This window comes from Rattus norvegicus, chromosome 11, assembly GCF_036323735.1.
Source record: "Rattus norvegicus strain BN/NHsdMcwi chromosome 11, GRCr8, whole genome shotgun sequence".
NCBI lineage: Eukaryota > Metazoa > Chordata > Mammalia > Rodentia > Muridae > Rattus > Rattus norvegicus.
Window position 1 is genome coordinate 38,198,359 of NC_086029.1, and position 15,385 is coordinate 38,213,743.

At 38.8% G+C, this 15,385-nt stretch overlaps 1 pseudogene; it reads right to left on the minus strand.

Moving 5' to 3' along the window:
- Positions 1-6,358: 6,358 nt before the first annotated feature.
- Naca-ps1 (nascent polypeptide associated complex subunit alpha, pseudogene 1) lies at positions 6,359-7,053 on the minus strand (annotated as a pseudogene).
- Between the last annotated feature and the right edge of the window lie 8,332 nt (positions 7,054-15,385).

The window sequence follows — 15,385 nt, forward strand, 5'->3', positions numbered from 1 at the left end:
TGATACTCTTTCTAATATGGAACCATATAGAAAGATGACTGTTTTGAACTTTTCGAAACATGAAAAGAAGCATTCTGTCCTAGTTGGCTTATGCTCTTACCTAAATCTGGATTTTTCTGTTTCCTTTTGTTTTCAAAACTTATTATTTTATTAAAATACCACATAATAAAAGTAGTACTGTCGAAAATATAAATGGATCCGTGAAACTGGGTACAGAGACTAAAAATAAGAAGAAAAATAAGTATGGACATTTCTAAAATGCCAACTGAATTTTGCAAGTCACCAAGCTAATTCAATGAAGAAAGACATTTCTCTCCCCCCAACAAATGTTACTGTAACATTAAAAATTTTATATAGATAAAAATACTGACACTATTACTGATGCTATGGTGTGTTGACAGACAGAAGCCTAGCATGGCTGCCCTCCGAGGAAACGTCGGACAAGCAGCTGAAAGAGTCAGATGCAGATACTTACACACAACCAATGGACAGAAGCTGGGACCCCTGTGGTTGAACTAGGGAAAAGCTAGAAGAAGCTGAGGAGGAGGATGACCCCATAGGAAGACCAGCAATCTCAACTAACCTGGATTCTCTAGATATATCAGATACTGAGCCACCAACCAGGTAGCATATACCAGCTGATATGAGGCTCCCAACACATATAAAAGCAGAGGACTGCCTAGTCCGGACACAGTGAGAGATGTTCCTAACCTCTCTTGCAGCCCCAGAGAGTAGGGAGGTCTGTTGGGTTGGGGAAGGGGCAAGGACATCCTCTTGGAGATGGGGGAGGAGGAACAGTTAGAGGGTAGACCAGGAGGGGGATAATGACTGGACTGTTGAAAAAGATTAAATAACAACAACAACAATAATAATAATTTTAAAATAAATAAAATCTTAACTGGTCTAATACATTTAATGCAATATGTACTTTTGTTATTTAACTTATTGGATATGTATTTAAAAGTGTCTTCATTTACCACATGCAATATTGAATATAATTCACTAATCCTTTTTATGGTAAATAAAACAAGGTAAAAAAAATGTAGATAAAGTCTCATGAGATTCATTAGTCTTACCCTGTATTTTGTAAGTTGGAAGCTTCACTCATTAAGAGTGAAGGGGGAAAGCACATTATCGTGACCTAGTTACAGTCCACTTGGTAGATTATTTTTGTAGGAAGCGGTATGAAGCATTCACTTGCAGGTTCCGAAGTGTCTCATTGCCTGAGTGAATACATTTTGAAGCAGGAAATGGGAATGAATTTAATAGTTCCCATCCTTAAAAATGTCATTTCCAACCCTGCAATCTGAGGTGTTTTGGTTTACATAGTTTAGGAAGCAGGGGATAATTTCCTTTATCAACATACACACACACACACACACACACACACACACAGAGAGAGAGAGAGAGAGAGAGAGAGAGAGAGAGAGAGAGAGAGAGAGAAAGCGCAACCTGAATATGAGAACCCAGTGAGGTGGCATGGTAAATGAATGTTGTCATCTGTTTGAACCGATTATTCAAATGTGCCTTGCTAGGGGAACTTGCTAAGCTCCAATTCAGAACTTCAAACAATGCTAAGACCTGATCTCTGATATAAACCTGGGGAACCTCAAGGGCCCAGTACTATTGGTCACTCCTCACTTAAATACCCACCTTCAAACTTTGTTGAAAATCATTAAACTAGTCAGGCAAAAACCATGATTTCTACAGAATGTGTCAAAGCTATAGGTTTTGAATAGAATTAACATTAAATTATAAGTAGAAACAGACACATATTACTATCCCTGTTTCCTTTTGGGGTTAGATAACTCTACAAAATGCCATCAATTCTCTGCTTTGCCTTTTCTTTCTCTCTTGAGGTCAGGGAAAGTGGCCTGAACACAAGATCATAAGACACTTCCCATGGCATGCTAAAGGGCAGGTTCTTTATTGATTTTTTTGGAAAATATCAAAATCTGTACAATTTAAAGTAGATTTCTTTGTTGCTCTGCTGTTGAAAGAAACCTCTATGAAAGGATTAATTGGCAGGTAAGAGATTTAAACAGTTGTTCAGAGAAGAGAGAGATTCTGGGTGGCAGCAGAAGAAGCAGGCAGGCTTGCAGCACATGGAGCTGAGAGGAACCAATGGCAGGAAAATGAGAGAAACTGGAAAAGGTGAAACACGGTAAATTCCTGTGTGTCATGTAGCAAAAGTTAATTTGATTCAATGACATAAAGGAAGCTAGAGAACTTTCAGTGGCAAGCATGCCTGAAAGGTCAAAAGACTCAATTATTACCATAGCGATATATTCTGGAAGTGTGTGTTGATAATATGCAAGATATAATATACAATACAATATACAAGACTATACCTATCTAACGAATGTACTAAACGACAGATACATATACAACATAAAGCCTCTACCTAAGGCCCAGGGAACATCAAGGAAGAGGTGGCAGAAAGATTGTAAAGACAGGAGACCAGAAAGTCTGCTGTGAGATTATGTCTCCTGGAAATGGCAGGGAAGCCACACCCATATTTCAACAATGTGGCTGCCTAAGCAAGACCCAAACAATAACAATATAAAGCTATTGAGAGAATAAACAGGAGAAGGGAGAAATCTCACAGGGCTGCATCCCTAGACGAGTACCAACACAGGTGACTAATGATCATGGAGAGACGGAGGATTAGTCTTTCTGAGGGATGATCCCCTAACCAGTTATCCAATACCAAGCGATCAGTCCTGGAACAACACACAGCACACACACACACACACACACACACACACACACACACACACGAGTAATGATAAATGGATTCACCAGGATTTATTTATTTATTTATTTATTTATTTATTTATTTATTTATTTATGTGTTTATATTATTAACTATAATAATCAAAGAAAAAGAGGCCATCTGAGAGGGACAGGGAGCATGAGAGGGTATGAAAAGAAGGAAGAGATGAGTCAGAGGAAGGATACATGGGAAGGGCTAAAGAGGGAAACGGAAAGGGAAGAAGTGATGCAATTATAGTTTAGTTAAAATAAAAAATAAAACATACAGCATTTGATTATCCTAATTCTATCATTAAAATGTCATCATGGGTAAATACTTTATGTTCAAATGAAAAGAACACCATCCTTTTGTAATTGTAATGATTGATTTGTCACCAACTTTTGCTCTACTTATGCAAGTGGTTTTGTATCTACTTGGAAATGTTAGCTATTTGTTGAAGGTGCTATACTTCATTAGACCTGGCTATTTCTTGACCCCAAGCTTTCCCCACCAGTCAAGTGTTCTTCGCAAACAAGTTAATTTGTCTTTTTTTTTTTTTGTAAAAAAAGTATGTACCTTAGCTTGGAAACTACATTTCACACCCATAAGCCACATAGTTGACACTACACATTGTGAAGACGTATTAAATTAATTCCCACAGCTAACACTTATTTTCCCTCTAACTGACTTGATCCATAATTAGGAAGCAAGTTGCAGAAAGGAAAACACAGTATCCTGAAGGGCCTATTAAGGCCCACACTATAGATTTGCTTGGTTTTTCATGCTGTCTTCTGTGATTTTTTGTCATTATGATTGATACAAATTAATTTCAGAAACCTTTCAAATAGAATGGACACATTACAGAAGAATAACTTGTTGAAGTGATAGCATTGAATTTTTTCATTAGTATCTCCTGGTTCACCTGATGTGTGCTATAATTGGCTTGAACACAACCTCAGGAAATCTCTTACCTAATTATGTACTTAGTCAATGGGCCATGCAAGCTCTGAAGAGGCTCATTCTACCTTATTGACTAAACAGGCATTTATTCATGATGGTTATGCCAGCCTCATGGGTGAAAGCTTATTTTAGAATCCCCCCAAAGTATTTTTAAAACATTTATATAGTTGCAATAAAATTATAATGGCAAAAGATGCATTTTTGTCATTCAAACCAAAGGAGATAGCCAGAGAAGAAATTATGTAAAAGTAAGTAATCACTTTTCCTTTTTCTAGTGTAATAATGCTATCATTTGACCCTTCTGTTTCTTCTTCAACCATTATAATTTAAGATAACTGTAGGGTGGGGGAGTTGCTCATTATTTAAAAACATATACATTTCTCACTGAGGAAGGGAGTTCCTTCTCTGTTCCCCTCTGGGCAGCTCGCAGTCCCCTGTAATTCCATCTCTAGAGAATTCAGTGTTCTCTTCTGGCTTCCTTGGGTATATGCACCTGCATATAACCACCTCCACAGAAATGAAACACATTTAAAATTATAACTGATCCCCTTCAAACTTGGTCCTCAAAGAAAATGAAAAACACAGGGAAGTCAAGTGTTTGCCGGTGTGACTGAATTATAAAACTTGGATTTTATAAGACCCTTGAACAGAACATTTGTTGAATTTACACAGTCAAGCTTAAATAACTAGTTTCCAAGTTCTCAGACATAGGGTCGAATAGTAGTTTTTTTTTTAATTTCAGAAATATTTCCCTCAGATTTTCCTAAATCCTCTAGCACTATCCTCCAATGAGAAAACCTGTTCTGTGTATTTTTCCTCTTAAGTCCATAGCGATCCTTTATGCCTAACAAGCTCTTCGTGAATGAAAATGGACCCGAGTGGAGGTGGTGGGTAAACAGGATATGCAGAGTTTGTGATAACCTAACCTTCATATTCTCTATTAAGAAATATTAAGTGTAGCATTTCTATGTCCTGAGGAAATGATGTTGCTATGGCTACTGCCTTTATGAATCCCAGTGAAACTGACGTTAGCAATAGTCCTCTGATTTTAGTTTCAGGTGAGTTAAGGTTGCTCAGCCTCCAAAGCTTTCTGTTGATTGCTGACTATGTTATCTCCAGGGCAGTAGAGCAAAGCATGTAGATATATGAGACTCTCATCTTTGCCCACAGTGAAGTAGAGAACAGGAGATAAGGCACCAAAACTGTCAAAGCAAAGGATGTGTGTTCTCATTGCATCCAGAATAGCCATGAAATAACCTTTTGTGGTTTTACACATAGAAAACAAGAGACACAAAAGTTCAAGATAACTGTAATTGTGATGATGATGATGGTGGTGGTAGTGGTGGTGGTGGTGGTGATGATGATGGTGATAATGGTGAAGGTGGTGATGGTGTTGCAAAATATTTATTGAAAATATATAAAATAACATGTGTCTATATGCATAATATAATATACATATTATATATGTATAATGTATATGCATGTGTCTATATGTGTATGAAGTCATTAGGTTTATAGACAAATGCCTTTAGATTATATAAACTATCTTATTGGCCCCTTCTTGTTATTTTATAGTTTGGGAACAGACCCTGTTAAATTGTACAGGCTAACCTTAACCTTGGGATCTTCCTATCTAACTGTGCTATTAAGCATGATTTTGAATTTTTTTTGTGTGCGTTAAGATCTAACGTTATAAATAAAATTTTTCTGCAAATAACGTTTACACACCTTAATTTGATCTACACTGGCTTATAAGAAATATAGCAGTTTCCAAATAAAGACTGTTCAGTAACATTGTAAACAATTTACAACAGTAACAGATGTCCTCTGTTTTGCTTTACAGTATGGAAACACTGTTTCTCTTTCTGAAACTTACCACAATTCTAGAAGATAAAGGCTGAGTTCAAACTTTCTAAAACCAAACCAAAATGATCTCATTTTTCTTAGTACACTGAGAAATAGTAAAATGTATTTTCTTGACAAGGAGTTGTTTGATAATATTACCATTTAATTTACAGAGGGTTACTTTCTAGAATACTGTCCCCTTTAAAGGTGATGGTTGTTAGCATGGAAATTTCACTCTGTGTACCCTTGACCTGATTGTACCTTGTGAATTCTATTAGAATACCAGTTTACTTGACATGTTTACCCATGCTTTTCCCATAAGATAGGACCCTGGGATGTTGGATCTTTTCTTTCACTCTATCTGTCTGTAGCAAACACATAATATAGTGCCTGAAATGAAAGTCTTGGAGTATTTGTTGAGAAAATATAAGGCATATCCTGTGGAATATCTGGCAAATTCACCCCACTTGTTTTTTGAAAAAAAAATTATAGATGTTTTTTATGTTTAGTTGACTAGGGACTGGATTGATATTCAGAAAGCCTATTACTTAAATTTTATACTAGTAAGTGCTGTGTATCATTTTTCTCTGTGATTCACACAGCCTATCCTACTGGGAAGCTCCTTAAGACAGAAAGTAAACAACTCTTTTTTTTTTTAACAAGAAGCCATGACTTTATTAGTGATAGAAACAGTACCAAGCTGTAGTTCCTCTTTTTAAACACCAAAAAAAACCCCAAAACAACAACAACAACAACAACAACAAAAACGGGGTTAAAGAGGCAGGGGTGTCCTTGCTGTCAAATAGTTACACTGTTAATTCCAAAATAATATTCCCATATATCCTTACTGTTGTTTTTCAGGGCTCAGCCTTTGCTACCGATATATTTGCTTGTGACATGACCAATTCTATGTCCTTAACTCCCACACCCATTTTATCAACCTCTTCTTCTTCACTCTCCTCTTGGATGGTTGGAGTCTGAGTGTTTTCTTGAATGTTTGAAACAGTTCACTTTGTACTTTGCATCTCTCAGCAGCTGCTTACTGAGACAAATTTTCCATCTTGGCTTTCTCAAACACTATGTAGGCTCTTGTAGACATCCAGTTTTGTGATGACCAAGAGGATACTTTTAGATTTCTGGAGAGTGACTCTCATAGCCCCTGTAACCTGTCGAAGACCCAGTTTGGACATAACCTTCCTCACCTTCTTCTCACTCCGGCTCCTTTGGCTTTTCTAACCGGTTCTTTGTCTGTCTCAGCCATGGCTGCCAGCTCGGCTTGTTGTGTGACTGTCTTTGTAGAATCTTGTTCCTCGAGCTCTGGCACCGATTCATCACTGTCAGACTCTGTTCCCAATCCTGTCTCAGCCTGAGCTGTGGCAACTCCTGCTCTGTAGCAGGGACGGTTTCTGTGGTTTCACCGGGCATTTTGTGCTGAGAACACAGAACCAAGATGGCGGTGGAAAGAGCTGTAAGCAACGCTTAATGGCTTCAGAAAGTCCCTGCAACCAAAAAGATCCATTAGACTCCTCCCAGACCTCCACATAAAAGCAGATAAGATGAGTCTAGTAGAAGAGAAAATGCGAAAGAACCCTGGACACATTGGCACAGGAGGAAATTTCCTGAACAGAATACCAATGGCTTATCATCTAAGATCAAGATCGACAAATGGGACCTCATAAAATTGAAAAGCATCCCTTCCAGTTTCCATCTGCGCCCACAGCTGACCCTGTCCCACAGCTCTCTGTACCCAGATCCTGTGGGGGAGAGAGTGAGACTCTCAGAAGTGAAGACAATCCTGAGAGCACAGGGGAGACCACCACTTCCGCTCACATTCCTGGCCCACAACCAACCAACCTGGAGCCCTCTAGACACAGGAACAGAGTAGCAGCCTATCCCTTTCATTTCTTCAGCTGAAGTGATGAGATGAGGGCTGTACCTAAGCTGTGCAAATGCATGACTTGGGCTGAGCTCAGAATGTTTCCTTCTTTGTTCTAACTATTGTCAGTCCTAGGCCTGGAAGCTCCTAACCTCGGTACAATCTAATCTTCCAAGCTGAGTGATTCAATCTGGCTTCTCTTGGCTTCTGACTGAATTGTTATGCCTGGCCTCATACAAACTTTGGCAACATGTTCAACCCTTTGACTCCTTCTCATTCTCTGGCCCATTCTGTCTTCACCTATGTCTAACTTATTGACTCTGTAGCCTGACTATAAAACTGTCCCCGTGAAAGTGCCATATACACAAGCCATTCGTCACCCACTGCACCCAAAGTCCTTTTTCTCTCTCACTGTTTTTTAGTAGTTTCTCTTCCCCGTCTTTTTCTCAGGACAGTTGGGTGTACCCTACCTTTGAATCATCCTGTTAAGTCTTTCTTTGATTTATGACTTTGTCTGCCCCTCAATTAGATGCCACTTTCAAACATGGGTGTTTCCTTCTACAAAGTAACCTTACCTTCATTGTTAAAGATGAAAAGGGTGTGCTAAGAATGTCTGTACTCCATCCACACCATACTGTAATCTATGGCTTGCCTGCATTCTGGCTGGATTTTATCTTTGGATGTGATCCCTTGCCAGAGCAACTATGTTGCTGGATTAAAATTCTTTGACAGTGCAGCTTCTCCCCAGGAAACTTTTGTCACACAACAAGAGATCTTTAAAGTAGTTGAAAAATAAAACAGTCTGTACAGGTCGCACAAAAGTATGCTTTTTTAAAGCATGGTGCTGAACATCATCTAGGAGATGGAATTTAAGGTTTAGATGAATGCTATTTGTCTCTAATAAGTTAACATCACCTTTGGAAATCCTTTGCAATAATGAGAGATAATACGCATTGTTTTAGAATGAAGAATTGTTTCATGAGATTTATGGATTCAATTACTTAGTGTTTCTCTTCCCCTAGTATTGATCAGATAACTCCTTTCCTCTAGAGGGATACTTTATTCTATTTTCACATTCTATTTCTTCAAAGTATTGGCTGCCCCCAGAGTTCTGTTTAAGTCCCTTTCCATTTAGATCCAAATTCTAAGTGAAGCATTGTACCCATTCCTTTTCTAAAATATAGAACTGGTGAACCCAGAGTCTGCTACCCTGAACCTCCATTTGCTCCTAAAGCCTTTACGTATTCTGTTTCAGAATCTCTCTCTCTCTCTCTCTCTCTCTCTCTCTCTCTCTCTCTCTCTCTCTCATTCACTCCAACCATGAACCAATGAACCCAAGAAAGCCTTCTTAGACTTAGCCTCAGACTCTTTTGCTATCCTAACACACCTCAGATCTCCCAAATTTATATTCCAAAATATTTCTCCAATCTTGGCCAATTCACCAACTCTCCTGCTTGAAATTCTCTAATTGTCTCTCACCCTCCACTGTAATTGGTCTTCCATTTTTCAAACTTGACCTTTTTGAAATCCAGTCACCAGCCTGAGAATAATCTATCCAAAATAAAATTGACCTTTAGAAAAGAAATCCATCAAAGAGTGCTCATTTTCTGCCCACTTACATGAGGCTCTGATGACCCACACTTGTCCATCCCAAGAGCTTTGTTTTCTTAATCTGTACCTGACATTTTCCTCTTTTCACGGGTTACAGAACTGTAGAATTTTTGTTCTCATACATCGTTGGCCTATTCTCTCTGCCAGTGAGCTTTCTTTAGGAGAGAACTTGTTGACTTATTTTAATTCTCTTGTTGAATAATCCACTAAAGTATTGCTATACTCCTGAAGTCTCTTGTCATTACCTTGTTTACATACATAATCTTTCTCTTGGGAATTACCACAGTTTACCAAAAATTATAAGATTATATAAAAATTATGTCTCTTTGTTTTTACCAGATACTGAATTTCTCAAGAGACCAAACAATTTCCTCTTTCCCAATACTTAATATGTGGTCAGAATTAAACGTGGGATTAAACAGAGCTGAGATAAGACAAGGAAAACTTGTTTTCTTATTTACCATCATAAGCTAAACATTTCTGTCAATGCTGATAGAGAAAAGACTGCCACATTTTCATATCATCTTCATCATAGAACTTTGATTGCCACTAAACATAAAGTGTTAAACGTTTACGATACCATAAACTCAGGACAGGTAGTCTCTTCAAAATAATTGTAAAGATGAAGAGGAAAATGGAGAATATCACTCACTGAAGTGGTAATGGACAGAGTAGAGGGACATGTCCTTCATATCCAAGCTTTAAGGTAAGGTAGGCATCTTCAAGGAAGAGGGGTGTGTGTACACACTCATGTTTAGTTCTGCCAGAATTACCTGCACACCTAACGAAATTTGAAAATGAGAACGCACTGCTTTTCTTCAAAGGTGAGCTTTCTTAAGAAAGGCTCTAATGTACCAAATAAGTGGTCCATGGAGACCATGTGGAGCACCACAGCAATTTGGCATATGCTTCTGTTGTTATTTGAATGACTTCTGGTGACTTCTTATTCTCCCATGGAAATTTACTGTAATAACTTTAGATTAATGACCTTTTCTGCTTATTAAGCTGCCCTGATGACAGTCTGGAAACCTTGGCAAAGAAGATAGTGCTGTATCAAGGACACTTCTCTTTATCATTGGGGAATGATTCTAGGTTTTGTGGCCTATCTTCAGGAGAATGACAATAGAAAAACATAATCATTATATTCACGATATGCCTTTAAAATAATATTTGTTTATCATATATTTATTTTACTCTTTGAGAATTCCATAATTTAACAAGATAATTGGGATCATCTTTGTTTTCTCCCTTCAACCCATCCCTAACATGCCTCCTTCCAACTTTATATCTCCCCCCCTTTTTTTTGATAGCTAACTCCAATTAGTACTGTCCATATGCGATGTGTATGGAGTCATTCACTGAAGCTGGGGTGAGGGGATCAGTCTTCTACGATAGGCTATATCTTTAAAGAACATTTTGTAAAGCAATCATGACCTTATCTGATGAAAACACAGGCTTCAGAGTGCTTTTGCTTATCAATTTTGTATTTATATTCTGTACAATTGTGCTTCTGCACACAAAATCATGTGGCAATCATTACAGAAGCCGACAGAATGCTAATGGCACAGATGTGATTCAGGTCAGTGCTAAAATATTAGCAGCACGCATTAAACTGAATGGCAAATCTCAGTGATGTTCTATGCTAGTGGACCTTGCTGTTTTGAAGATCTCAAAACAAAATTGTGAAGTAGAAGGCATGCATGTCTTTCCCTCTGTCTCAGGCTGAGGGTTCCAGTCCCATTCATTTGGCTAGTGGCTGCCCAGTTGGTGATGTCATCATTCATGCAGGGGAAGAAGAGTCTAAAGGATCCCTTATTTGTCTTACTGCTCCCAATTCATAAAGCTCAAGATGCTTAAAGATTCATAATCCTTTTCATGGTATTGATTACATGGAATTTGCAGGTTTCTGTATATGTAGTCTTAGAAGTGTTCTTATTTGTTGCAAGTATTAAACTGCAGCTTATTGAAGTGAAATTTTTTATTCAGTATTAACAATAAATTATAACTTTTATACTGTTATCTTTTCCAGCCCACTAGTTCTTCCTCTAATTAACTTACTTATTTATTTATCCTTTTGGTTTACATAGTCCTATGATTTGTGAAACTGGCTTCTTCATCTCTAATCTTATTTCTTATCTTGTCTGATAACTTAGGTGACAGTGGCAAAAGTAGAATGACCTAAGCACTCAGTCATACAGTTCATGTTTTATTTTTCTAAGTGACACTGAAATTCATTTCAGTTTTCAAATTTTCTGAGAAGTCAACATCAGTAAAATTTTAGAGTAGGAGGTCCCTGGCTGTCTATCTTTGGTGCACCAAACAAACAGATCAATTTCCTTTGAAATAAACCCAGAAACTGACTGAAACCATACAGATGAGAAAATATCAAAGTGAGTAGGGAATTGGAGACACATTCTGACCACATGCATGCATGAAGGCCTGGGCTTGATGGCCTGTATAGCATGAAGTATTTATGGGGACACCTGAGGCAGGGTATATCTATATGATGTATGTAATATCAGAATTTGAGAGGTGAGAGCAAAAGCCAGAAGTTCAAAATCATCATAGGCTTCTTAGCAAATCTGAGGCAAGCTTGTAATATGTGAGATGCCCCCTCCCCCCCAAAATTTCCCAACTAACCAAAACCCAAAACACTTAGGAGGCTTGTGAGACATGAAATGGCTTAGCAGATGCAGGTGTGGATTGCCATCCTGAGAGCCCACCTGAGTTTGATCTTTGGAACTTACATGGTAGATGGAGGGAATCGACTCCTGAAAGTTGTTCTCTAACTTCTTCACCTAGACTATGCCATGTGCACACTCACAAATGTATGTGAGTACCTACACACACACACACACACACACACACACACTCACACACACAGCACACATACACACACACACTCACACACACACACACACTCACACACACACCACACATACACACACATACACCACACATACACATACACACACACACACACCACATGATTATTTCATTAGATGCTGAGAAAGCATTTGACAAAATTCAACACCCCTTCATGATAAAAGTCCTGGAAAGAATAGGAATTCAAGGCCCATACCTAAACATAGTAAAAGCCATATACAGCAAACCAGTTGCTAACATTAAACTAAATGGAGAGAAACTTGAAGCAATCCCACTAAAATCAGGGACTAGACAAGGCTGCCCACTCTCTCCCTACTTATTCAATATAGTTCTTGAAGTTCTAGCCAGAGCAATCAGACAACAAAAGGAGATCAAGGGGATACAGATCGGAAAAGAAGAGGTCAAAATATCACTATTTGCAGATGATATGATAGTATATTTAAGTGATCCCAAAAGTTCCACCAGAGAACTACTAAAGCTGATAAACAACTTCAGCAAAGTGGCTGGGTATAAAATTAACTCAAATAAATCAGTTGCCTTCCTCTATACAAAAGAGAAACAAGCCGAGAAAGAAATTAGGGAAACGACACCCTTCATAATAGACCCAAATAATATAAAGTACCTCGGTGTGACTTTAACCAAGCAAGTAAAAAATCTGTACAATAAGAACTTCAAGACACTGAGGAAAGAAATTGAAGAAGACCTCAGAAGATGGAAAGATCTCCCATGCTCATGGATTGGCAGGATTAATATAGTAAAAATGGCCATTTTACCAAAAGCAATCTACAGATTCAATGCAATCCCCATCAAAATACCAATCCAATTCTTCAAAGAGTTAGACAGAACAATTTGCAAATTCATCTGGAATAACAAAAAACCCAGGATAGCTAAAGCTATCCTCAACAATAAAAGGACTTCAGGGGGAATCACTATCCCTGAACTCAAGCAGTATTACAGAGCAATAGTGATAAAAACTGCATGGTATTAGTACAGAGACAGACAGATAGACCAATGGAATAGAATTGAAGACCCAGAAATGAACCCACACACCTATGGTCACTTGATTTTTGACAAAGGAGCCAAAACCATCCAATGGAAAAAAGATAGCATTTTCAGCAAATGGTGCTGGTTCAACTGGAGGGCAACATGTAGAAGAATGCAGATCGATCCATGCTTATCACCCTGTACAAAGCTTAAGTCCAAGTGGATCAAGGACCTCCACATCAAACCAGACACACTCAAACTAATAGAAGAAAAACTAGGGAAGCATCTGGAACACATGGGCACTGGAAAAAATTTCCTGAACAAAACACCAATGGCTTATGCTCTAAGATCAAGAATCGACAAATGGGATCTCATAAAACTGCAAAGCTTCTGTAAGGCAAAGGACACTGTGGTTAGGACAAAACGGCAACCAACAGATTGGGAAAAGATCTTTACCAATCCTACAACAGATAGAGGCCTTATATCCAAAATATACAAAGAACTCAAGAAGTTAGACCGCAGGGAAACAAATAACCCTATTAAAAAATGGGGTTCAGAGCTAAACAAAGAATTCACAGCTGAGGAATGCCGAATGGCTGAGAAACACCTAAAGAAATGTTCAACATCTTTAGTCATAAGGGAAATGCAAATCAAAACAACCCTGAGATTTCACCTCACACCAGTGCGATTGGCTAAGATCAAAAACTCAGGTGACAGCAGATGCTGGCGAGGATGTGGAGAAAGAGGAACACTCCTCCATTGTTGGTGGGATTGCAGACTGGTAAAACCATTCTGGAAATCAGTCTGGAGGTTCCTCAGAAAATTGGACATTGAACTGCCTGAGGATCCAGCTATACCTCTCTTGGGCATATACCCAAAAGATGCCTCAACATATAAAAGAGACACGTGCTCCACTATGTTCATCGCAGCCTTATTTATAATAGCCAGAAAATGGAAAGAACCCAGATGCCCTCCAACAGAGGAATGGATACAGAAAATGTGGTACATCTACACAATGGAATATTACTCAGCTATCAAAAACAACGAGTTTATGAAATTCGTAGGCAAATGGTTGGAACTGGAAAATATCATCCTGAGTGAGCTAACCCAATCACAGAAAGACATACATGGTATGCACTCATTGATAAGTGGCTATTAGCCCAAATGCTTGAATTACCCTAGATCCCTAGAACAAACAAAACTCAAGACGGATGATCAAAATGTGAATGCTTCACTCCTTCTTTAAATGAGGAAAAAGAATACCCTTGGCAGGGAAGGGAGAGGCAAAGATTAAAACAGAGACTGAAGGAACACCCATTCAGAGCCTGCCCCACATGTGGCCCATACATATACAGCCACCCAATTAGACAAGATGGATGAAGCAAAGAAATGCAGGCCGACAGGAGCCGGATGTAGATCGCTCCTGAGAGACACAGCCAGAATACAGCAAATACAGAGGCGAATGCCAGCAGCAAACCACTGAACTGAGAACAGGTCCCCTATTGAAGGAATCAGAGAAAGAACTGGAAGAGCTTGAAGGGGCTCGAGACCCCAAAAGTACAACAATGCCAAGCAACCAGAGCTTCCAGGGACTAAGCCACTACCGAAAGACTATACATGGACTGACCCTGGACTCTGACCCCATAGGTAGCAATGAATATCCTAGTAAGAGCACCAGTGGAAGGGGAAGCCCTGGGTCCTGCTAAGACTGAACCCCCAGTGAACTAGTCTATGGGGGGAGGGCGGCAATGGGGGGAGGGTTGGGAGGGGAACACCCATAAGGAAGGGGAGGGGGGAGGGGGATGTTTGCCCAGAAACCGGGAAAGGGAATAACACTCGAAATGTATATAAGAAATACTCAAGTTAATAAAAAAAACAAAATAAAATAAAATAAAATAAATTTTAAAAAAATATAAATTAATTTGTTTATTCATTTACTTAATGTATATGGATGGTTTGCTTTTGCCTATATGTAGTTGTGTTCACCATATTGGTGTCTGGTGCGACTGGGGCCAGAAGAGAGTATGGGATACCCTGGGATGGAAGTCAGGAGTCTATCCTTTCGCCATATTTTATTACAGCTATTAACACTGAGAAATTTCTACAGTCTCCAAATCATTAAAAAGTAAATTTTTTATTTATAGGTGTTTTGCCTGGGTTTAACACCCACCTCAACTCTACTTGTGTGCCCCCGGAGGCCAGAGAAGACATTAGATTAGATCAGCTGAATCTGGATCTATAGAGGGCTATGAACCACAGTGTGGATGTAGGAATTGAACCTGGGTTCTCTGCTGTAAGGAGCAGCTCTCTTAACCCCTGAGCCATCTCTCCAGGCCTCAGGCTCACTCTTTATATAACAGTATCACAGGAACAAATATACACTTACTAGACCTGATCTACTCTAATAAGTCAAATTTTAATGCACTTATTATGGTGAAGGTACCTTGACCATATTGATTCCTGTGGAG